The 26,872-nt window shown below is 42.2% G+C and overlaps 1 protein-coding gene across 2 annotated transcripts in view; it reads right to left on the reverse strand.

Annotated features, from left to right (window-relative positions):
- The window catches only part of RBMS3 (RNA binding motif single stranded interacting protein 3), a gene marked incomplete at both ends in the record, with an annotated part of 439,102 nt that overhangs the window by 411,765 nt on the left and 465 nt on the right, over positions 1–26,872 (reverse strand). The window lies entirely within an intron of this gene.

A 26,872-nucleotide genomic window follows, 5' to 3' on the forward strand; every position in this document is an offset into this window, starting at 1 on the left:
TGCGTAAACGTATTCTGTCATCTGAGGACTTTCTTAGGACTAACAATTGAAATGGCAACACGGATAAAGGGTGCCTGTCAGGTGAAAGGGAGTGTTCAAACAGATGAAATATCTTGTCCCAGTTTGAATAGAACAGTAATGGTAGAGAAAGCAATGGATTTCCTTTCAGGCCAATATTCTGTCTTCGAATCTCTGCTATTTCTAAAAATATTCTCCCTTGAAGTCACAACAATAGCTGTGTTGGTTCAGAGTGCAAGTCCACCTAACCCCAAATCCTGTCTTTAACAACAACCGGAAGCAGATGCCAAGAGAAGAGCACAGGCACAGAGGAAACAGAGACGCTATCCTCAAATACACTCTCCAGCCATCACTAACTTGCACATCTGGCACTACTGGAGTCTTCTGGACAGTTTTCTGGAGGTAATTCCTCTGTGTTTAGCATCCTTAGTGGATTTGTGTGCCATGAAATTACACATTCTCATTTTGAACCCAGGTGAACTTTAGTATCCCCTTCGGCAAAGCTATGCTTTTGATCCTTCAGCAGTGCTCAAATCCCCAACTGTTAAGAGTCAAATGCTGGTTCTTAATCCCCAGAGATATCCAAGCAGACTCACCTTCATACCTTCAAGCAGTCTTAAGGTTTTACCTCCATTCACTTAGTCAAATGTTCTTCTCAGCAGTTACATCTCCGATTTTCAATCATCCCCATCATCCCCCCCTAAGAATTCACCCAGTGCAGTCAAAAATGCCAACATATGCCACAAGCACAAAAACTGAAAAGTAACAACACCCTCTTTGCAGAAGAAATACTACTTGGAGTAGGAAGCAAGCCGACCATCTCTTCACTTGTCTCACTTAAGCAATACTCTGTGCATATGGACAAACAGACATCACTCTCACAGCATACAGATGAGTAATGGCATTACATCTATAAAGGTCAGGCAGAGATATATGAATTCATTGAGCATTTGAAGGAAAACTTCACGACATTTTTTGTAACCATGTGGTATTTTCATCACGGGCAATGAGAACAACATGCAATTGCAATCCAGACTACCAGTTTGTCCCACAGTAACTTCACAAACCACTTCTCTGACCAATATGCATCAAACATTCCTAGGAGGGCAGGATTCCCAGATTGGTTTATCAGAACAGCTGTCTACACTAAGATTTCGTGCCTATGGTTACAAGAATGTGCCATGGCTAATCTGGGTCTGGGTGGAATTAACTCCGTACAGCTGCTGGTGCTGAGCTTTCTGGCTCTGTTTTATTTGGCAAAGAACTGCACAGGAAGCTGGAAGACTCAGTCACTACAGTGAAGCTTCTGACATTTTTGTTCCTGCACCCTAGAGATCCCAAACACAACTCCTGCCAGAAATCAGCAAACTATTCCATTTATACAAACAGGTGGGTAAACTCAGGTTGTAGTTTTGTTGTCTATTGATGCTGCCCAAAGCACAAGTCCTCACTAACAGTGGAGTCTCGCCTTTGTCACCTCTCTCTGCCAGTTGTCCCCACACCCCTTTTGGAACTAGTACTGGTGCTTGTTTGGCCCAATGACAAAAGAAAAATTAAAAAAAAAACAAAAAACCAACAACAAAAAACAACAAAATCTTTCAGCCAGATCTGCTCCCTCGCCTGATTCACCTCGTAGCCACAAAAAAAACCACACGCATCTGCATCGGGAAACGAGCAGCTGCCAGCAAGGACAGAATCACCTCTAGCACTAGGACTGAATTAAATAACCATGAGATGGAAGCAAGGTAAGACCACAGCAGCTTTCTCCAGAGCTCAGCGGTGCTGCAGCGAGGGCAGGAAGTGGGTCTGTTTGTCTGCTGCACTGCGTAGATCACCATCCTGCTGTGACTCTGGACAGCCGCTTCTTAAGATGATTTAAATATCTATAAACATTGCCCGCTCAAGATTAAACAAATTAGTTGGTCTGACAGGGCACATTTACTAATTACTTCACCAACCTTTGGATAGTTTATCTAAAGCCATTATGCTTGCTTCTGCTTTCTTAACAGAAAATATACTCCAGGAACAGCATGCTGTTTAGATCCTGGCCCACTTTCACAAAAACAAATGTGAATTTCACAACCTGCCATTCTTGTCCTTGCCACAAAGAGAGGGACTACCTGGCCCCCATCACTCTCCATCTCTGAAGAAACACAAAGATCTGCATGAAACTAGGACAGAAAGTGATCTTTTCTCCACGAGACCCAGTCTTTCCAGTTGAACATTAGGTAAGATTATCAGGGAGAGATAGGAGGCTTGCAATGCCCATGACTGATTTATGTTCAGGAATCTTAGGTTACTGGCAGTGCCTACCTGGTGCCTAACCATAGCCCTTTAGTCTCAAAAGGTACCTCCTGGGGAGTTCTTAAGTGTTACTCCACCCTGAACAGGGCTGCAGCATGGAGACCTGAAGCTCTGCCTTCCTCCTGGGTGGGGGTACAAATTCCCTGTGCTGTACAATGCAGTAAAAGATCAAACTCAAATATCTTACTCAGGATCACTAAGGCTGGCAGAAATGTCAATTTTAATCAAAATCCAATAAGAAGTGAACTGGTAAACCTTCAGAGAGCTGCCACAAGCAAAATACATAGAGCTTCACTTTAAAAGACAACAACAACAACATTTCACAGCCACATCAGTACTAAAACACATTTGACACAGGTCACATTAGGCATCCCATTTGACTTACCCTACTGGCATGTGGCTGCAAACTGCATCCCATATATTTGCAACACCTGCATTTGTCTCAACAGAGACCAAACCTCCCCCAGAGGTTTAATTCACAGATATTACTGTGCCCTACAGTAATCTCTCCATAAGAAGCTGCAGGGAGAAGATTAAAAAGAAAACAAGACAAAACATTTAAATCTGTATTTCTCTATGGAAAGAGGACCAGCTACCACAACTACCAACTACACCTCATCAGACTTGCAAAAGGAAGGAATCTTGTCCTTTTTATCTACTAATAGAGTCCTCCTTTTCACCAAGAACCTTGATCCAATGTCCTCACCAAAGACTGCTAAGATTAGAGACATATTTTCAAGCATTTAGTGCCTCCAACATGCCTCCAGTTACAGCTTTGATTTCTTGGGGAAACTGTCTCAGCGGGAAGCTTAAAAAAAGCAGCATCTGAAATATGACCAAATTTTTCCCTCACGTATCCCCTTCAAACCATCCAGGGCAAGTCATAAATGATGTCTCCTATTAACTAAGGCCTTTTGAGAACCCAAATCAGAGGCAATCCATTAAAATACTACTGACACTGTTCTAAGTAGACTTTAGGATTAAACAGATTTAGGAATGTTTAGATGATGAAGAGCCACAATGTCCATGATGTCCAATTCTGCAAGATACATTTTCAGGCCTGCAAAGAGCACTTTTTTCTTCATTACCCTCTCCTTTTCATCTAAAGCATTTTTCTGCGCATAAAACAAATTTCCAGTTCCTTTTCAGCCACTGGATTCCACTAAGCAAAATAACTGAAAGTAAGCAGAAAGTATAAGAAGAGCCACAAGAAGACCTAGCAGCAACCCAGACTCACCTTTAAAACCAGGTTTTTCATTTTAGGTAACAAGTTTCATCTTTGTTGTAGAAACAGGGACAATTATATTCTCCTGTCTTTAAGAAGAGTGGCTGAAAATCATTAGCAACACCTGCATCTGCAAATCATTTTGTAATGCTCTGAATGAAAGACGATAATAAATTACACTGGCATTTATGGAACATTTGCAATTTCATCATTCAAGAGAACACAGGGATTCTGGAGGAGAAGCATGATAGAAAATCTTATATGATAGGAAATAATATGGGTAGTTTGCATTTATATAGCTCCCACCACCTGGGAATATTAAAAAAAGACATCAGCTGCAACTCTGAACATCCTTCAAGAGATTCTATAGGCTTCTAACCAATCTCAGATCAGAAAAGGAAGACAAAATAGTGACTTTTTCTTCAGTTCATACTTGAAAAGCCAGTCAGGAATTCCTTACTCTACCTACCCCATGACTTCTTAGACACTGAAGTGCCAACATCAGAAAAACTGTTAAAAAACATAATGAAGTAGTACAGAAATATTATCAGCACTGCAATGTGAAGTTGAATTTAATATTTTAGCCATATACTCTGAGCAGAGAGATGAAATAAGTTGCATAGCATGTACGTAACTTATTCCTAAAGCAAATTCTACTGTAACTTAATTAACATACAAATACACTTTTTCCTTCTATTTTCTAAAAGGGAATTTCTATTTTATTTCCTAATGAACTGCAGTTAAAGTTTCCTTTGCTTCAGCCCTCCAAGAGTGAAACTGTTACCAGTTGATACCTTAGCATTTTCTTTTAACCATGTCTGTTGCAGGAATTTTGGGGAGTACAATCAAGTATAAATTTAAGAACTTCCCAAAGCTATTTGGACTCGAGCAGTTTATATTCCAGCATTACAGTTCTGTTTAGCTCCCATGCTCTCAATTCAGAACATTGTTAGCTGGGGAGCAAAGAAGAATCCAGGTGGCTTATGAATAATTACCACTTCGAACGGTACTTCTCTATACACATTTCTACTAATACTCTGTTCTAAATTTAATGAGATTTGAAATGCTCTGAATGTAAAGAGAAATATTTACACTGAGGAGCATTTTCTGACTTAGTTGATTTACTGTTGGTAGAAAGAATTCATTAGCTGTCAGGCCAGTTGTTGAAAAGACCATAATGCCAATGCGTGAAGTTGACATAATGAAAATAAAGGAAAGAATCTGGGCCAAATTCAGAAGCAATCTGTAAGGTAATGTAATTTATACCCACTTATGCTCACTCAGATTCCCTTAGAACATATTCTACCCAATCTATTGATGTATGAGGGACTCTAAACTGATGCAATTTATGTGCCAGAGTCAGAAAAAGCTCTAAGACCCCAGTGTTGAGGGCACTTAAAGTCACGCTTTCCAACATATTGTTCTATTCGTTAATCTCTCTTGAATCTTTCCTCCTTTTACCACTTCAGCCTGCAATTTATGTCATTGGTAATCCTTGAGATGCAATGGGCCAAGCGAGAGGCACGGTGCAGTTAAGAGAGCATGACTCTAAGGAAATCTAAATTGATGGAACACAAAAGCTATAAAGCCAGGTGTCTCTCCCTCTCTCACAAATGCACACACACCTATTCTCCCCACCACTTAAACTCAATTTGAGATTGGGCTTTGCATGCTCTCCATTACCAATAGCAACTGAATGCGTTACGTAGTACAAGCAGCTGAAGCTCACAGACATTCATTTTAAGGCCAGGCAGAACATCACGATGGTACAGTTTGACCTTTTGCTTAACTAAAGTCATTGAATATCACCCATTAACCCCTAGATCGAATGCAGCAAGTTAAGGATGAATGAGAAAGGCACCCAGTGTTGATTTAAAGACTTCAAGTGATAGGGGGAATCTGCTGCATCCCTCAGCAATCTGTTCCACAAGTAAATTACCATCACTTCTCAAAACACTCACTATGCCACTATTTGAATTTCACTAGCTTCAGCTTTCAGCCATTGCCTACTTTCTTATTCTGTTAGGCAAGATAACTGGATAGCCCTCTCTCTGTGTTTCTTATAGAGGATATGTAAGATTGCCTCTCAGCCTGCAGTTCAGGGTCTCATGTCTTCTAGATCCAAAATTGCTGAGAAGTCAAGAGAATACAAACATTGCAACCAAAATAGTTTTAGAATGAGTATGCACTGAAAAATATTTATATATGCTATCCCGATAAAAGCCTTTTCATTTGGAAAAGGAAATGGGACAGCTGGAATCTGGTGACCACAGCTTCCTTCTTCAATTCTGAACACACCAGGACACTATCTGTTAAAGTGCTTACTCTCTCCATTGGCTTATCTGAATTTATTAGGAAGATGGGAAGGAAGGGCAGGGATGCAAGCAGCTTCGTTAGCCACTGCTCCTCAGTCCCTACCAAAGGTCTCCTACTGACAGCTCTTCCACTCTGAGCGCGCACTTCATCACAGAGAAAAGTGTTAGGTATATCCCAGAAGTTCTGATTTTGTCACTACCTGATAATATACTGAGGTATGTGGTCAGCGGTAACCCTGGTGGCAGTGACACACAGTCACATTTTCTGCTTTTCCACTGAACTACAAAATACAGTGTAATAAAAAGTCCTCACGCCTCACGGAAGATCTCATTCCAAATCCCTTACAGCTTGCAGAGCTGTGGGAATCTTTCAGAAACAGACAAAGGGATGCTTTGGAGCAGCACTCTGGTTTCTACCAAGATGTTCTCACAAGAAGATTCATCAGACAGTACAATATGCCACCATTGTTTCTGATTTCAGAGGTCAGCACATTAATCCGTTCTGCACAGGAACCTTCACACTGCCTTGTCCCTATCAGTCCGCTGCTCAAGGTTTCACTCTACTTGAGTGAAAAGGCTGAACAATAAACCAGCTTGACTTCTTTCGGTCAGAAATCCAACTGCCAGACAGAAACAGCTACACCATAGCAAAGTCCACTTTCCTCTGTGACCTGCTGGGATTAGCTGCCCTTCACTTGGGAGATCTGCTTCCCCAGAAGAGGCATGGTGCACCCACGGCACCATAAAAAAATAGCTGAAAGGAAGTGTACTGCTACAGCCAACCACCATCACTTCCTATCGGGTAATGCCTTTCATCCCCTGGCCTCCTTCACCTCTAGACTTGGCCTCTGCCTGTATTTACACCTTCCCAGAATAAAGTCCTTGCTTTACCCACCCACTTAGTAGCTGTCACTTAGCCAGTCGGACTGTGACTCATCCACTTCAAAACCCTGCTGAGTCACAGTCCTCAAAAAAGAAACTTGCACAGGGAATGTATGGAGACGCAGCAGGCCATCCAAGCCAGGGAGGAATTCATCCAAGTTGACCCAATATCTCTACTAGCGAGAGACAAGAAAGATACACTTCATTTGTGAATCTTTATTGTTTTAAAACCTAATTAGCTCATGATTATTTATAACCAAAATATACTTTAATGGCCTGATTTCCAAAAATATCACACACTCAGTAGCTCCCACCAATTCCAACAGGCACTGAATAGTAAAAGGCAAGATACAGCTACACAGCTGCCTTTTGAAACAAGAACGTACAGTCTGACTGCTTGAACTCATGGGTGAAAACTGACAGAAACACGTGATTACACATTTAACGCCTTTGAAGACTATGTGAAGTTAAAGCAGCAGCTGTAGAAAGAAGAGTATTGTAAAAAAAGAATAAGTAAAGATATTTCAGATGGAGCTGTCGCTGCTCAGTTGACTGTGCTCCTTCACCTCCATCTATTCTGTTCATATGGAAGTGTCTTCATAGGGGCAGGTGCTCCATGAAGTACAAAAGAAGAAACACAAAAATACTGTCTTCCCTTCCCAGCTACAAAGTTATTAGCACACTGAATAAGACACTTGAGGAGGTAGCAGGAGTTCTTTAACTGGAGGGTAGAGGCTTCCACAACTTCTTCAGCCATACCTCTCTCCATAAAATAAGGGTTCCTCCATTCCCATTGTAACACAGCCACTGGTTGGGAAACATCCAGTAGTAAAACCATAAATATACTTGATTTCACACCTGAGGAAAGGAGATTGGTTTGAAGTTTTAGAAGAGTCTTCAAGAAGTCAGGCACCTCTTCTACCGAATTATTAGCAATCCATTGAGGGGAAAAAAAATTAAAAACCCTCCTTATTGGAAAATTACGTTCCCTCCTCTCCTCTTTTCTGCAGAAACCTATTAGTATTCCTCCTTCTCCACAAATTGCCCACTAAATGCACAGTCTAGTTGAAATCCTTGCCTTAATATTCAGTGGTTTACCTTAACCTCTCTCTGGCTACCACCAGCATATGTCACCAGAAGCATCCATGTTCACTGAAACTCATGGGAGGAACTCCAAATGCTGGCAGTAGGAAAGAGCTGCCCTAACATCTGGAGCTCACTCTTTGGAGTGAGTGTTTAAAAAAGAATAACAACAACAAAGAAAGGACTATGAGAACAATTATCTTCCGAAATAACCACAGGACTCAATGCCACAATTTGAGTTTCTTCATAAATTTCATAGAATCATAGAATCATAGAATCATAGAATCACTAAGGTTGGAAAAGACCTAAAAGATCACCCAGTCCAACCGTTCACCTATTCCCAATAGCTCCTACTAAACCATGTCCCTCAACGCAACATCCAGTCTTTCCTTGAACACCCCCAGGGTCGGTGATTCCACCACCTCCCTGGGCAGTCCATTCCAGTGCCTGACCACCCTTTCTGAAAAGTAATACTTCCTAATGTCCAGCCTGAATTTCCCCTGGCGTAGCTTGAAACCATTCCCCCTGGTCCTATCACTAATGACACGAGAGAAGAGGCCGACCCCCAGCTCACTACAACCTCCCTTCAGGAAGTTATAGAGAGCAATAAGGTCTCCCCTGAGCCTCCTCTTCTCCAGGCTGAACATTCCCAGCTCCTTCAGCCTCTCCTCATATGGCCTGTGCTCCAGACCCCTCACCAGCTTCGTTGCCCTTCTTTGAACACGCTCCAGGGCCTCAATATCTTTCTTGCAGTGAGGGGCCCAAAACTGGACACAGTACTCGAGGTGCGGCCTGACGAGTGCTGAATATAGGGGAACAAGAACTGTTCCCCTATATTCGTACGTTCCCTTCGTACTGTTCACACCCAAGAGAGAAACCCACACATATAAATTAAGGACATACTCATCAAGGTATTTCTCTGGTGGACTGAAAGAAAGAGAAAACAGTGCTTATTTTTATTTCTCTTGGAAATTATTTGGGAAGAGCTAGGTGTCTTGTTTAAACAGGCAGATTACATAGCTGGATAGATAGATTAGCCACACAAGATTAATACTGAAATGATTCAGAACTGAATATCCAAACCAGCCAGTAAATCCCCCCATTGTAAGCTTGCTAGTTTTTAAGAATTTATTCCCATCTACTGATCTTAACATCTACTTCAATCCTTTTATAAGATGAAATACTGCATCTAACAGTTCTCATGAGCTGATACAGAGCTGGTATCCATCACCTGTAAAAGTGTAAATATAATTTGAACACATTTGAAACAATCTAGATAACTTTGAACAATAAATAAATAAATAAAATGTCTGAAACATTAGATATATGATAACTTGTCCTTTATCTGCTTGATGTGATGTTTACAAAAACACATCTTAACAGTAATGTATTCGATCTTTAACAATGGTGTTTTTTGTTACCTCAGGAAAATCATAAAAAGACAAATGTTTAATAACAACTCCTAAAACAATAATTTAAATTTATATGTTACAATCATAATGACAAATTAAATAAAACTAGTACTTTATTAGAAAAGTTGGGCCAAAATATTTGTTTCTCCCATAAAGAAAGATGTACTACAGACTGCAGAGTTCCTGGGGGACTTTAAAGTTGCTATCAATCTTTATACAGAAAACATTCAGATACTGTGGTGATGGGCAGCAGAATAAAACCCTAAGAGAGAGAGAGGAAAAAAACAGATAAAATGCCCTCAGGAACAAGTTCCTTTCCAGGAAAACTTACTAAACCAAAGCTTAAATTGAAACAGTATTATTTTCCCACGTAGTGGCAGTTTTTCATCTCTTAACTCTCTATTGTTTGTAATACACTCAGAAAGTGAGATTTCTTTCCTAAAGGCCAAATTCTGGTAGTCTTTTCCTGCTAAATAATCCCTCCTTGCGAATGTGAATTTCAGTGGTTCCTCACAGGCTACTCTTCAGCGAAAGGGCTCCAAGATGGGGCCCAAGGAGAGAAAGCGCACCCTACCACCTAGCAGCTTCCCAACACCAGCACTGTTTGCCCCAATGTGCCCCTTCTGACACCACCAATGAAGAAAAAATTAATACCACAAACAAATCAGGCACTGTTTCTTACTCTCAAAAAGGAAAGATGTCTACTTCTCATACTCCCACCATTAATGCTATGAGTAAGGAACAGATACAGCGGAACACAGTAGCAATATAAAACAAACCCAGAATATCAAAACACAGGTGCAATTAAAAAAGATTAAGATCATCAGCTTAGTGCTAAAAAAAAAAAAAAAAACTCAGCCTACAGATTCAAGTAGTAAGATCTACACAATTGAGAGGCACTGGTACATGCACTGACCATATCTTTGTTCAGAAGACCTGATTCCCTTTGTTTCCCCTCGAATGTTCACATTACTGGAACCAGAGAAATGTGTAGAGGTAAGAAGGGAAAGTCACACCTGCCATGTTAGGAAGGCGGCTGGGTGAAGAGTTGCCAAAAATTACAGTGATAGAAGGTGTAAGGGGATGTTGTGGGGCCTTTGGGCTACTGGAAAAAACCCATTTGCATTTCCCAAGGTGCCTTCTCTGAAGTCTTCCATGCAGGGCAAGGCACCTTCTGCCTTTCTGGCTATGAAGACACTTTGCACCCCAGCATCCACATCAGCTTTTCCACATTGAGGAGATGGACAGCATTGCAGACATGACTGGAGGTCTAGAAATAACCTTGGAGAGCTAGAAATTGCAGCTCCCATGTCCAAAAGAAATGAAGAGGAGCTGGAATGGTGCTCACTGCCCTCTCTTCAACTTCCCAACAAAACAATGTGAGGATAAAGCTAGTTGGTATCAACCATTTGGCAACACTGCTCATTTCTTTCATTGTAGTCAACTGGGCAATCTAAGATGCTCTGGGCATTGGGAGCCCTGGTGACGCTGGCTGAAATCTCATAAGCTTTTTAGAAGACAAATAAATAAAATGCAGAGCTTGCTGTCTTTTGGTGTATCTGGGTTAGATGCTCAAGATTTTCCTCGCAGTCTAAAGAGATATCTCTAGAGAGATAAAAATGAGTACACATACAAACACACATACTGAAAATTTAGATCCTTTTAAACTAATCTACCTCTAGGAATACTGAATCCCTGCCGCTTAATAAAACTGTGAGACCAAAGAAGTGAGTATTTTTCACAATGCATGTCTCATTAACAAAAAAACCTCCGCCTACTAGAGAAGTGTCTGTCACCTTTTTTCTTGTCTAAGCAAATGATCGTCTTCTGGCAGCTCTTGTATTCCAAACACTATATGATGTCCATCCTTGTTATCTAATCTGAGCAGCAAGAGACAAATAATACAGATAATTATATCATTAATGTTATGCTACCAACAGTATGAAGCATAGCTTGTAGGAAACAGAGGTATTTGCTTTTGAAATTTATTGTATCAGTGTTGTTAAAAAAATAAATAAATTCTTCCCTGGTCTTCCAACTCCCTTCTTTTCCCCTAAGAAAAATACAGTAAAAGTGACAGAAGATTTCTGTCAGCTTGTAACTGCTATTAAAAAAAATAAATAAATAAAGTCAGCTTTTAAACCCTAAGGAGCTCCTGGTCTTCAAAAGTGCGAAGTACATACGGTTCTAGTTGAAGTTCACAAACAGGGAAGGTTTGGTGGGAGATGTGGAGGTTGGAGGCTGTCTTGGACAGAGTGATCATGAAATGATAGACTTCGTGATTCACGGTGGAGCCTGGAGGGGGAATAGTAATACTGCTACCTTGGACTTCAGGAGGGCGGACTTTGAATTGTTCAGGGGACTAATAGGGGGAGTCCCCTGGCATTCAGTCCTAGCAAGCAAAGGGGTCCAAGAGAGCTGGTTGCTCTTCAAAAAGGAAGTCTTAAGGGCGCAGGAGCAGGCAGTCCCCCTGAGCTGCAAAATGAGCCGGCGGGGAAGAAGACCGGCGTGGATGAATAGGGAGCTATTCCTGAGGCTCCGGGAGAAAGAGAGAATCTACCGCCTGTGGAAAGAGGGACAGGCCACTCAAAATGAATACAGGGAAGTTGTTAGGATGTGTAGAGGTGAAATCAGAAAGGCAAAAGCCCAGCTTGAATTTAACCTAGCTGCTGGTGTGAAAAGGAATAAGAAACTCTTTTATAAATACATTAACAGTAAGAGGAGGACAAAGGAGAATATCCACTCTTTGCTGGATGAGGCTGGGAATGTGACCACTGAGGATAAGGAAAAGGCGGAGGTTCTGAATGCCTTCTTTACGTCTGTCTTTAAAAGTCAGATCAGTTATCCTCAGGATACCCCTCTCTCTGACCTGGTAATCTCGGCCGGGGAGCACACTAACCCCCCTGCGATTCTGAAAGAAACAGTCAGAGACCTACTGCTCCAGCTGGACTGTCACAAGTCGATGGGGCCAGATGAGATCCACCCGAGAGTGCTGAGGGAACTGGCGGAGGTGATAGCCGAGCCGCTTTCCATCATCTGTCAGCGCTCCTTGTTGACTGGTGAGGTCCCAGATGACTGGAGGCTTGCCAATGTGACTCCCATTTATAAGAAAGGTCGTAAGGAGGATCCGGGGAACTACAGGCCTGTCAGCCTGACCTCGGTGCCAGGGAAGGTTATGGAGCAGATCGTCTTGAGGGAGATCATGCGGCATGTGCAGGGTGACCGGGGGATCAGGCCTAGCCAGCATGGGTTCATGAAGGGCAGGTCCTGTTTGACCAACCTGATCTCCTTCTATGATCTAGTGACCCATCTGGTGGATGAAGGAAAGGCTGTTGATGTGGTCTACCTAGACTTCAGCAAAGCCTTTGACACTGTCTCCCACAGCATTCTCGTGCAGAAGCTGGCAGCCCGAGGCTTGGATGGGTACACTCTTGGCTGGGTAAGGAGCTGGCTGGAGGGCCGGGCACAGAGAGTGGTGGTGAATGGAGTCAAATCCAGCTGGCGACCAGTCGTGAGTGGTGTTCCGCAGGGGTCGGTGCTGGGGCCTGTCCTCTTCAATATCTTTATAGATGACCTCGATGAGGGCATCGAGTGCACCCTCAGTAAATTCGCAGATGACACCAAATTGGCTGGAAGCGTGGATCTGCCTGGGGGTAGCGACGCCCTACAGAGGGATCTGGACAGGCTGGAGCCAATGGGATGAGTTTCAACAAGGCCAAATGCCGGGTCCTGCACTTCGGCCACAACAACCCCAGGCGACGCTACAGGCTTGGGGCGGTGTGGCTGGAGGACTGCGTAGAGGAAATGGACCTGGGGGTATTGATTGATGCTCGGCTGAACATGAGCCGACAGTGTGCCCAGGTGGCCAAGAAGGCCAATGGCATCCTGGCTTGCATCAGAAACAGTGTTGCAAGCAGGAGCAGAGAGGTGATTGTTCCCCTATATTCAGCACTCGTCAGGCCGCACCTCAAGTACTGTGTCCAGTTTTGGGCCCCTCACTGCAAGAAAGATATTGAGGCCCTGGAGCGTGTTCAAAGAAGGGCAACGAAGCTGGTGAGGGGTCTGGAACACAGGCCATATGAGGAGAGGCTGAAGGAGCTGGGAATGTTCAGCCTGGAGAAGAGGAGGCTCAGGGGAGACCTTATTGCTCTCTATAACTTCCTGAAGGGAGGTTGTAGTGAGCTGGGGGTCGGCCTCTTCTCTCGTGTCATTAGTGATAGGACCAGGGGGAATGGTTTCAAGCTACGCCAGGGGAAATTCAGGCTGGACATTAGGAAGTATTACTTTTCAGAAAGGGTGGTCAGGCACTGGAATGGACTGCCCAGGGAGGTGGTGGAATCACCGACCCTGGGGGTGTTCAAGGAAAGACTGGATGTTGCGTTGAGGGACATGGTTTAGTAGGAGCTATTGGGAATAGGTGAACGGTTGGACTGGGTGATCTTTTAGGTCTTTTCCAACCTTAGTGATTCTATGATTCTATGATTCTAAGTTAATAGGAGCTGCAGGTGACCAGCACTTCTGACTTTGAGGCCCCAAGCTACTGTACAGAGCATTGCCCCTTTGAAATTTCAGCCTAACATTTATCAGCAGCCAACTTGCTGAAGTGCAAGACACATGCATCCTTTTCCCCCGCACAATATTTGCTTGTTAAAAGCACTGAGCAGTTGTGTGAGACGTGGCTCCCTGCAATGCTGCAGCCCTGGTGAAATGGGAGGTGAAAACACCCACTCTGAGCCTGATCGAGTGTGAGCCCCCAGCCATTGCACGTTAGGATATATTTCTGGAGCCCTCCCTGCTGGGAAGAGGCTTGCTGTCTCAATGACCTTGGCCACTTTGCTCTTTTGTCCAGCTCCATTTCATTCCCCATGAAGCCAGCCAGCAGTAGCGGCCGGGGCTGTGTTTTTGAAATGCTGGCAGGACCTCTAGAGAACCACACTGCCTTTCCCCTTCTGTGCTGCCAGCACCTAAAATCTGCCAGGCAGCAAAACAGAGCAGGCTGCCCACCAAACAACAGCAATAGAGGGATCAAAGCCCAGAGGAAGCCCAGAGAAGGAGCATAAAGGCACTTTTGAAGTAAACACGTGCAATCACAACTCTAACTATTAGGAAATAGAATGAAAAAAATAGAGCATGAACTGGGAGGGTTGAATGACTCATTCCCAAGGTGGTAGAGCAGCACACGGTATGCAGGTAAACACTAGATGCTTGTTACCATCTACCACCTGGCCCTGCTCTGCACCACAGCCCCATACCAGGCAATTCATTTCTCTCTGCTTTGTGAGCCCACCTTATTCACATTGCTCATCAACTCTTGCAGGCACGGACTAGCTCTTACCCTCTGTTTGTATGCAGCTCAGCACAGCAGAACTGCACAGTCAGAGGTAGCCTACAAAGAATAAAACAACATCAAAAACAATAAAAAAGGGAAGAGTAAGACCAGCTTAGGAAACACCACTAGAATACTTATTCTTAAAAAAAAAAAAAAAACAAAAAAAAAGAGAGAGAGAGATGTGATGCTCCATCAGTGGAACAAGCACCACAACATACGTATAAGCTCTGGCTGAAAGAAAGAGACCAGAAGAGATCTTAAGAGGATGAGAAGAATAAACAGGAAAGGAAGGGAAAAAAAATGAAAAAATGAAATAAAATGGTGAAGAGGCAGATTTTCTAATGCAAAAAAAAAATGGACAAATGACACAAGAGTGACTGCTGACTTGCCTTCCATTCATTTCATGCTTTTGGTGCTCACACCTGATGCCTCAGCCTCTTTAGGTCTTCCCTTGCCATCTAAGCATCAGATTGCCTCTTCACCACTGAAGCGAGTTAAAAAGAAGGCACTAACTTACCTGACAATTTCTTCTGAGAATAAATGAGAACAGGAAGGAGATGGAAGCAAATTAAAGTCACGTATGCCTACTCCAGAATAGCTGACTGGCACAGAAAGGAAGTCACCCACCAAAGATTGAGAAATAAAAAACAACTAATAATTTATTCCCTTTCTAAAGAAAAGGAGAGATGAAGCATAAATGCAGCCTATTTCACAGGCTGTTGTTGGAGCATGGCAGTCATATTTCATCCCTCAACACAGATTATAAAATCACAATCTACGTCTTTGTGGCCACTGGCAAAGTTCCTTGTTCTGCTTTAAAAACACCAATAATCCACCCTTGTTTATAGTGTTTTCACATAATTATTTAAAAACAAAGCCTTTAGGAAACAAGAAGTTATCAGCATCAGGAATATCATCCATTTCTCTTCCATCCACAACACACCTTGAAGTCAAACAAGCTGTATATTTTTTTTAGAAAGCAACTACTTTCAACACATGCATGAGGGAAGCACATATGATAATGTCACAAGCCAAAATAGAAGAAAAAAGGAAACAAAAAAATGACAACAGGAAACTTAAAATAAGACCTGACAAGTCCCACAAAGTTGGGGGATGATGGAATGAGGAAACCAAAGCCAATAGACTATAATGACCATGCATCTTCTAACTACTGTTTGACTAACACCTATCAGTAAGTAACTTCTTTGCCATTCACTTAAAAGGGTACTGTAGATCGCAGTAACTGTCCTGAAAGATTCAAGCACAGATCAGTCCCTATATGATATTGATTGTTTCATGACAATCATTTCTCAATATCCTGAGAAGAGGCATAGCATGGAACAGAAAGGCTTGGGCTGTGAGCAAACAGTGTTTGAAAGTCTTCCTCTACTAGGTAGGAGGACATAGCAGTCCTCGGCATCCTTGCCCAGCTGCCCGTTACACTTCTAACATTTTCTGGAAGAATCTTGGCCAAGCACAGCTTGAACCACAACTGCCCTGATTTGCCCTTGCGTCACTGGACATGTACCACGAACTTCTCCTATACCTGCTCCTCCAGGCAGCTCATCCTTTGTGACTGCCTCAGCTCTCCTGCCAAGGAGGTGACAAGGGCTGAAGTGTGCTTATCCCCATCCCGGCCAGCCCAGCTGCTTGCCTCAGGTAAGTGTGTTTCAGAAGTACTCTGTAATCCTGGATGCACCATCTGGGAGTAATATTGGGTCTGATTTCGAGTGTTTTGAACACTCCATCTGTCAGAGTTGTGGGCACTCGGCACTTCTGGATAACCAGGGATTAACATGTCACTTCTGCAAATGTTTTCTTTCCATTTTCCCAGCTTTGCCTCTGCTATTACACCACTCAAGCACGGTATTTGCTCATAAAGCAGCAACAACATTCATCTCCTCCAGAGTCTGCCTGAAAAGAGGGGATGTGGATGGTACACAACTCTACCCTAAAACCTCACAGTAATCTGGTATAGACTTACGGAGGCTGTGGACCTTATTCAAATGCAGCAATTACACAAGCAAATAAGGTGTTCAAGGCACCTCTCAGAAAGGGTTGCAAAGATTAGTTAATGTTTATACAACTCTCTGAAAATTGAAGCGACTACTGCATACTGAGCATGTCCATCACCAGGGAACTATCTAAGCAAAAAAGTGTAGAAAGCAAAGGAAGCAAAACTTATTTCTTCTGTCCAGCACAATTACTGCCAGACTTATGCATGCTAAAAACACCCAATAACCCATCCAACACACTAAATTAATGTTTATGCTATTAAGTTTAGACAATCTTATGCTGAAAGCTTTTCAAACTACAGGAAATTACACGTTGCACAGGAACAACCCTATACAATTACAATGATTTTGTAAAATGGCAGATATAAAGCAGAAGCAAACTGGCCGGTGAGGCTGCTAAATCACACAGATAACAAGTGTGTCCTGGTGGGGCAGCTGCCTGTAGCTCTCTCCTAAGCATCTGTGGAGCTGGGAGCTACAGCAGCCAACTCAAATTCAGATGAGACAGTGCCTCACATACCTCTACTCGGCAAAGCAGCCACAGCCGAGTGGGACCAACAGGTATCTCCAGTGCTGCCACCCAGGGGCCCCCATGCATCATCCAGGCCTATTTCTAGACCACCTTATGTTCCCAGACAGCACCCATAGCAAGAGCACCAATGGAACAAGCACTCTGACTGGGGTTGTTTGGATCAGCCCATGTTTCTTTAGGAGGGAAAAGCCTCATAGGGATGCCAACATTGCTCACCAATCCTGTGAGGAGGATGCTCTCCCAGGCTTGCAGCTGCTTTGCTAAAGGCCGCAGTACTACATCTGCATTATGCTCGTTTTCAGGAAGGATTGTTTAACAGTACTTTAACGCAGTAAACACCGCCTTAATAGAGCCTAGGTGAAGCTTTCAGCTTACCAAGCCATCCTGAATGCTCTGTCAAACATCTAAAAAACTGCAGTGCTTCTGACTTTCCTCTGATGTCTTTCAGGTGTAGAACAGCATTAAAGGAAAGTTCTCGTGAATGCAAAAATCGGGCAGAGACTTGTTCAAGAGCTACCAGTCCTGTTCTTTACCTTACCACACTGCCTATAGCTCATCTCATTGCCAGTCTCCTTTTTTTTTTTTTTTTTTCAGAACAATTTCAGAATTGTTATTTGCACACAGAACAAGTATATATTATACAGTTCAATTACACGTGGTAGGCTATTGGTTTGCGTCTATCAGCTAAGCAGAACATTGACAGCTGTGTAGACACATCTCAGCTGATACTAAAAGCAGTCTTGTCGGCAGTTTTGATCTTAAAGTAAATACACTGAAAAACTTAGCTCTAATTAGGCTTAAAGGCAGATACAATTTTCTGGAACGAACACCAAGTGAATGCTGCCGATAACACCGTCTTTGCAAAATATCTTGCTTAGTTTGCCTTCAGTAGATAGCATTTTCAAGATAAAATATTCTGACTCACAAGTGATATGTTCCTGCTGTTTGTGTGTTGACAAAAACCTGCATTTTGTATTTTAAGTGGTGTGTTATGCTTCATTAATAGGAAATCATCCTCTTGAATCACAGACATATTAGCTGAGCTCCAAGTGACCTAATTCATTTTTAATATTTCAGAGTTGGTTAAAAGCTGAAACAAGAGATCACTAACACAGCTCTGACACCCCCGCCATGAAGCAAAAGATGTAGGGAAAAGGTCATGTGCTTACTAACTGGCACCCAACCAAATTCATCACTCTAAAATGAGAGAGGACCGCATTTCCCATTATGCTTCTGCCTTTATAAGAGCATCCATCAACTTGCACGATATCAACAAGCTGAATTTATTTATATGCGTGTCCCCTAATGAAAGGTCAGAGATCCAAGAAAGAAGAAATAAGCATTGCAGCCTTTGTCTAAGCAAGAAGCCGCTCCTTCCCTTTAAAGCAACAGCCTTTGAAGACCAAAAGAAGAAACAATTCCCAACCACATAAAGAAACTAACAAGTCCCTTATATGGCTAAGAATTGCAATGCTCACTCCCCCCCTTCTCCCCCCTTCAGTTGGAAAAATTATAACAAGAGGGGAAAAATAGAGCAAACTTTAAAAAGGCAGTTCTCTGAGCACCAGGGAATTCACACAGGCACATCATTCCAGCTTTAAGAACTGCTAGATACTTTCTTCTTGAAAGAGAAGGAGGACATTACACCAGGTGAGTCCCTGAAATCTGGATTTTAACTCTCCTGCTGTAACTATGGATACCCAGTCTTCAGACCCTTTTGTGATGTAGTGGTACACCCAGCTCCCTTATCTCTTCCTCTTGCAAAATGCCTCCAGCTGAAGTCCCCTCCATTCCCTCTCTTTGACATCACACCACCACAAGGTTTTGCCAGCTGTGTCCCTACGTCCATTATCAGTCCCCTGCTCTCACTGCAACAGCATCTGTATCCTCAGTTTGCCTCTCAACCTCCAGGAGACCTGAAGCAAACGTTACCAGCTTCTCAGCCAGGAAGTCAACCCAACAACAGTGTGTTTTGTTTCGGATAACCAGAGCGCTTCTTGCAAACAGGTTAAATGGGCACTGCATCAGCCTGTCCTGTGCCCTGCAGTGAAACAGAACATTTAAACACACCTTTAGGATTTAATCTATTAATGCCAACTCACAAAATAAGAACAAATTGCAGCTTGATTTAAGCTGGGGGCACAAATCTGCTCAATGACTTTCCATCTTGGATAACTTTGAATTACACAGAACTGACATCACTTCCACTTCATGACAGCTTATAAATTGACACCAACCACATGGCACTATCCATAAAAACATGTGTCAAGGAGACACCAACAAGGAACAAAACATCAGAGAGTTTTACATCGTAAACATGCAATCATATGTGTTTTCTGGCTCCTACTACAATCTCTATAGATTGCGTGGTTTATTTCATTCGTTTGCATCTGAATGAAGTCAATACGATCAGCCCTTATAGAAAATCTGTCCAAACAATTTAATCTGCATAAATTACTAGGTTGTTTTTTTTGTTTTTGTTTTGTTTTTAAATAAATGGCTACCTTTAATAAGTGGAAATTTATTCCCACTACTGTCACAAGCAAACAAGCACAGAAACAAACAAGGAAGACAAGAAAGAAAAAAAAAATATTTGCATCCAAAAGTATGAGAAAAATAATCTCTCTTACTTGACAATGTCAGGTCTGAAAAGTCTCTCAGCTAATAAAAACCTCTAGAAGAAGAGATTAGCCTTAACTGTAAAGCAGCAATCAAAAAGACAGTATGGTAAAGGAATTCAGCTGGACCTTCCAACGTGGGACTAAAGATATGGCAAATAACCTTTGCTTCACTTCTCCATTTACAAACTCTGCACTGTCAGGAAAGACCTACAGAGAAAAAAACCTGATCTGTTTCAAATTTCCAACAAGCCTTACAGTATTTTTATGTTAAGAACCATACAAATAGAAGTAAAACAAGCCCTATGCTCTGTCCTTTACTTTCTGTGGAGTAACCATGTAACTCTCGCACAGAACTTGCTGATGTTCATTATAGGCACCAGGCTCCATGTCAGACATCTCATATGACTCAATTAGACTTCCACTATGTATAAATCATATCTCAACGTGGCAGAGAGAGCAAAAGAGGCAAAGACAGAATGAGCAGAAAACCACAAAGAACAGCTGCTGTAAAAATATAAGTTAGAATAAACATAGAATAAACAATATTAAGTTAAAAAAATAAAGCCAAAGAAAGCCCCAAACACCATTAGAACATCAGATATGTCCCGACTCATTTGTACAACATAGCACCACTTTGACAGTTCTTGTTTCTTTTCTAATCTGTACTTAAAATAAAAAACAACATAACTCTGTACGTTCAGCTGTCCTGGTTTTCACCCTGGAGAACAGAACGTGCTTTGTGGGACTGATTCTGCATTACTGAGAACAACTTTGAAGTTCTTTGATTTTTCAAGGGAAGCAGAATGGAACTCTATAACTATAATTTCTATTCAGATATATCACTGTTAATCAACTACATGAAATATTGGTAACGTTCTGCATATCGGAAATATTCTGCATGAGCACGCACAGCACTCAGGATGATGCACTGCACAGTGAAAGCAGCTCTCCCTGTAAAAAGTTTATTCCTCAACTGCCTTCCAACACTCAACATTGCCCATAGGAGTGGGAAAGCTATTGCGAAACAGCGTTACGCAAAGACTCACAACATACGCACTGACAGTATCTGAGCAAATCACTGCTCTCAGCCTCCCTTCTTTGCCCATCTGCAGTCTTTGGTATGGAACAACTATATCATAAAAGCTCTTATTCACACATGCTTTTGATATTACACTATTTAATCACACACAGCTGTAGCTGATGAGACTGTTACAAAACACAATTTTAATGCAGCACTGGAAACAAGTTCTGGAGACACATCAACCATTTTCCCCTCTACATAAAATTCTAACATTAAAAGACTTTTCTTCAAGAAAAACAAAACAAATTTATAAGAACAGCCAACTCATTCTTTAAAATCTGCCTCCCTTCCTGGATACTCCAGAATGGACTTGTTTGCAAGTGAACTTGAAGTCTGTGTTCGGAGTATAGATAGTGACAAACCTACTTCCCCACACCAGAAATAAAAACAATTAAAAAGCCCTGCTTGAAATTACTGCAGAGAGAATGCTACCCAGGCTTATAGCAAGACCTGAAATGAACTCAGGCATCCTGCTTGGAACATGTCCTTTCTTATCTACTTCTTAATTCACGGAAATTTAGGAGCTAGCAGCCCAACCATTTTTACAATGACATTTGAATTCAAGTACAAATATACCACCATGCTAACTCTGAAAGCCCACAGGCGTTAAAAAAATCAAGTCAGTAATTCAGAAGGGTGCCTTGTATTGACTATTCTACATTTCAGCAAGCTCTGGGTGTTAATAGATAGAGTAGCATGTACGTAGCCTAATTTGGCAAATGCTTGTAACTTAAATCTTTCCCTACTGAAGCAATGGATATTCTTGCAAGATAAACTTGCATGGCACACAGGAATACGAATGCTCAAAAAACTAAAAATTTGGACATTCTTTTTCCACCTTTTGTGTTTCAACAAATTTACTTTGAGAAACCACATGAAAGGAAGACCAACAAAGAGATACAATGTTATCTCAATGTATATCATCACGACCCTTACAGCAACATTTTTATTCACACGTGTCAAACAGTAACAAGAAATGAACAAGTTCGTGTGTTTCTGTGCTTTCAGAACATCACCCCTTTGACATTCCTTATTGTTTAAAGCAACTAGCAAAAACACTAGGATTGGGTATTAATGCTTCTGCCAGAATTACACCTAGCCTTAACACATTTTTAAACGACACTTCAACAAACCCACGAACCCTTAAGGCAGCTCTCGGAGACACTTGAAAACACACCGCACCACGCTGAATCCAATGAGGGCTCAGTGCAAATCAACTTCATTCCTCGAAATGCACTTCTCTATTTGCAAGTGTTTGCCTCCACTCTGGCACTATCACATGGGCTCCAGCTAGACTTTTGAGCTCTGGCGGCAATCCAAGCTGCAGATGGTTGGAAATGCAGCCTGAAATCAGTGTGTGGTTGATGAATTACTCCTTACACCTGACCCCTGCTTCACACCAGGCCCCGAGCACCACCAGCCTGAGGAGGGCTGTCAGGCAACGCCGGAGCTGGAACGCTCTCTTCAAGGCCTTCTGCGGGACCAGATGGCTGAGAGCTGGGAACGCCGTGAACTCTGAAAGCAGAAACACGAGCGACAAAGCAGCACGGGATTGGTAGGTATGAGGTGAAGAGAGGAGAGAGCTCCGTGCCCATTCCAAAAATACGCTTTCTAAAAGCAGCCGGTGGAGCAAGCAGGGAGGCGGCCTGGTGGCGTGCGGCTGAATGAGGTCCCTGCTCCCTGTGTGCCAAAGAATGCCCTAAAAAAAGGAAAAGAGGAAGCGAAACAAAACAGAGGACTCCATCCAAACGCACACACCCAAACGTGCATTCACAAAGCGACTTTCTGGAACTGAAGCGTAGCTGGGTACACCTGTTTGCATTCCCAGCTGGTTGCTCTTCAGGTGAGACAGGTCCCTGCCGTGCCATGGCCACGTTCATTCAGCCCCTCCTGCCTGCAGGCCGGGCTGCCCTCTTCTCACACCCACAAAGAAAGGATTACATTCAAGTAGGCGTTGGGAAACTGCACTTGTGAACACAGACAGAAGCCACGTGTGCATTAGGTGTACTGGGATTAATATACATTGTGGGGACAGCTGATGCTATCTCCCTGCTGGGGGTATTTCAGCCTCCTCACCGGGCAACAAAGTCAACACTGTGAGAGTTAAACTCCCAACCCAAACCATGACTAACAGATAGGAAATATCTGGAGAATGCATGAAAGCAAACTGCACAGAAATAGTTGCTAAACAAGCATATTTTTACCCCAAAAGCAGGTAAAGCGACCATAAAACAAGCAATTCCTGTCTGCAGGTAACTGTGACACTCTCTCCTTTCTACGTTAATGATTCAGGGTTTTTCTGTAGGCTGCTGAGTGAGCTTCCTCAGCACTAGGTCTAATCATAAGCTGCAGAGGACAAAGATAAAACATTGCGTCTAATAAATCGAAGAGGCTCTTTCAAATACATTCAGATGGTTTAGGGTGTTTTGGGTTTTTTTTGTTTGTTTGTTTTCCCTTTTCACATAATAACATGAAAATTAACATTGCTCAGTTTTGATTTTTCATTGTGCAAAAGGGCAAAAAGAAAAGAATTTGCTTTGGCAAGCAAGAAATTAAGGAAATACATTTGGACCTCAATGGAAGATTTGGTCTTGTTATCATTTTATACGTGACCATTTACAACATACTGCTGTAAGCTAGTTTCTTGAGAAGTTACGCCATCAGTGAGGATGCAGTTAAAGAAATGTGTTTAACAACTCAAAATTTAATGCAAAGTTGCTGTAGGTTCTCCTCAAGCCTCCTTGCAATATTCTTTGCAGCGAGACTGCATGACTATCTTTAACTTACAAGAGTAACAAACAAAAAAATTGTTTCTTTTGAAGTAAACTCCAAACAAGAGACCCCACTCTCAGGATCTGCCTGGAGAAGTTCAAACGTTGTACTTCCAAACTGCAGTTGTCAGACAGCGTCACGACAAAACAAGAAAAATAAGGTTCTGTATTTCTTCCAACTCAGTGCTTGTTCTTAGGAGACATATTGAATTCCTTGCAATTGTCTCACAAACTGGCCTCCTCTCCCCCTCTTCACCCCCCCCCTCCCCCCCCCGCCCCCACCCATTTTGGATGACGACGAGTTTGTCTAAACCTGCAATTGAAGTCACAGCTTCAGTGGTGGCATCTGCTAATTAAGAAGCACAAGTAAACTGAATAATAAGAGTGCGTGCTTCATGTTGCAGAAAAGGCCGCGAAACACTTTAAAAACTTAAATCAATCAAATAAACATATGGAATCCATTTCTTCCTATTTATAATCCCATTAGCCGTATAGCTATTCATTTACACCATTTCAGCATAACAATGTGCTAGCTAGGTTGGAAGATACAAACACAGATTGTAGAATCAGATTTTGGGCAGCTTTGTGCTTCCCCATGAGAAGGATGTGGTGCACAGTAATGCAGCGCTTCTCAGAGAGTAACTGAGACAACTTCACAAAACAGGCACAGCACAATTCGGCGCTTCACCCAGACACACTGGGGAGCAGAGATTTCAGAACTTCAACACGCTGCCACTCAGCGTTTCACAAGCTGTACACAAACGGCACAAGAAATCCTAGAATCTCATCCTTAATTACAAATGGATGCATTCCCCCCTAGCACGCATGACTGTGAACACGAAGACATTCTTTCCTAAGAGATGAATCCTACAACGTTTGGTACAAAGGAGAGTTTTGAAGAAATAAATAGTTGAAGTCCACAGTACAATTGGAGTCATGCAGGGGTTTATTAATAAAGAGTTGTTCAAACAGGCATGATAAAAGATAGAGCTCTCCGCCACAATGTTATTTGATTACCTGAATATTAACTTTAGACGTACAATGGATCTAACTGCTTTAAAATGTCCCAGAAGCTGATGGCTAGCTTTAAGGTAACAAAATCCAGATGCTGCCTGTCTGCGCTGCTCCAAACTCTCAGGGTCTATAGAGGAGGAAAAACTCCTACGCGTGTCTCCATATACGAATGCGTGTATGTGTTTATTATTTAGGTTTTACGCATGCACTTAACGTGGAGCAAGAAAACTGGCATCTTACAAAACGTAGCACTGATTTGCAATGCTACCTGTCCTTGCAGAAATGTTTGATCTGTGCAGAGACAGACACACGTGACCTTTCACCAGGTTGATAATTTTATATACCAGCTATAAAAGGGTATTCAATTTAGCTTTTCCTTACCATAGCTTGTTTTTAACCTAATGTTCAAAAAGAAAAGAAAAAAAAAAGAAAAGAAAAAAAAGAGAAAAAAACAAAGTAGCTATTTTAAGCTCAAATGTGAGGTTTATTTCTTTAAAAAGCTTATTTTACGAAGTTAAAAATAGAAAAGCAAAAAGAAGAGGAAAAAAGGACTGACAAAATGTAAGCTACATGAGTAAAAGGCATGGAATGTCCAATATTTCTCCTCCAATACTCGAGGCTATTGTTCTTTCAAAAAAAACACCATCAATTGTTTCATGTCCTTGGCTTGCCACATTTTGAGGAATAGCATCAGGCTGCATCCCCCAATCCCCCAAACAGTTAAAGCTATGGGCAATATCGCAGGCAAGCTAGTGAGGGGCTGCTGCTGCAACAGCAACAATACATACTAAATGGCCACAAAGGTAAAACACAATTTGGATCGACCTTGAAAGAAAAAGGAGGGGGGGAAAAAAAAAAAAAAAAAGCAAGAAAAATCACTCCATCATAAAATTAAGAAGAGGTTAAGTTTCATATAAAAACCTGAACAAAACAGCGAAAGAAAGAGAAAATAAATGAGAGGTAACCCTGTGACAAATTACAGGTTGTAATCATTTTGAATGGCTCTGGTGTCATCACGACTCAGACCAGCCCAATTCCCAGTTTTGACAATTAGTTAATTTATATCATGCAGCAGTCTGGCCATAAATGTTAACAGGAGAGTAATTTCATTAACGGGGCAATATAACTTCGCCATCAGAGCTGCGAGCAGACCAACATGCTTCAGAGTCTGCACAGTCAGCCCCCCCCGGCACCTCACACAGGCATACGTCAAAGGTCCCATGTGTTAAATCTACCACGTGTGTAAGCAGGGGCAGAGGCATGTCTGTGTGCCCTGGCTATTATTTCTCCCCCCAGAAAGGATGCTGCTTTAGTGACTGAAACTGTGGCTGTGAGGTTATGCTTGCAAGCAGTCTTTTTTTTTTAAACTATAATTTTTTATTTTTATCCTAATGTTGTTTGCAAACTTTAGCTTTAGGGATCTCTTTTATTACCATCATTCAGTCACTCAGGAAATCTTTTCAGCAAGCAGACTGCTCCACAATGACATTATGACATTAGGGAAACGAGGCTTTAATTAACCAGCTCATGGCCAGGTAGCAGCAACCTTGCTCAGCCCCTGTCGAGGACACAGGCCTACTCTCTGATCCACTGGCATTTTTAAAATTGGGAAGAAAGACAGAAAAGAAAGAGCCCATGAGTGGATACACGCTCTGACCTTTTTAGCGCAGCAGAGTGCGGCCATCTCACCCTCGCCATGCAATGAGATACTAAAATCAGCGCAACCCACTGCCACCAACTCCACCAGATCTGCAGGCGGCAGCTCCTCATCCTCCCCAGCCCTTACAGCATCTCTCACACAGCTGATTAAAAGTTTGAGCTCCACAGACAGCTCTTCTGATGGCAAAACACCTTTGAGCGCCAAATGGACTGTACGGATCACTGGAAGAGCCCCTGAAAAACCCCTCCATGCCTGATGCTGTCTAGAGCAGCCCTCACCCTATGCCACAATAAGCATGCTACCTGCCCTGCGTCGCGATAGCGTTCAGACCAAACAATAAAAGGATTTGGCCGACGCCAGCAGCCCTCGGAGAGGGGAAAAAAAAGAAAAAAAAAAAAAGAAAAGAAAAGAAAAGAAAAAAAAAAAAAGAAAGAAAAAAAAAAAGAAAAAAAAAAAAGAAAAAAAAAAGAAAAGAAAAAAAAAAGAAAAGAAAAAAAAAGAAAAGAAAAAAAAAGAAAAGAAAAAAAAAGAAAAGAAAAAAAAAGAAAAGAAAAAAAAAGAAAAGAAAAGAAAGAAAAAAAAAGAAAAAAAAAAGAAAAAAAGAAAAGAA

Source organism: Tetrao urogallus, assembly GCF_951394365.1.
Source record: "Tetrao urogallus genome assembly, chromosome: 7".
Classification (NCBI taxonomy): domain Eukaryota; kingdom Metazoa; phylum Chordata; class Aves; order Galliformes; family Phasianidae; genus Tetrao; species Tetrao urogallus.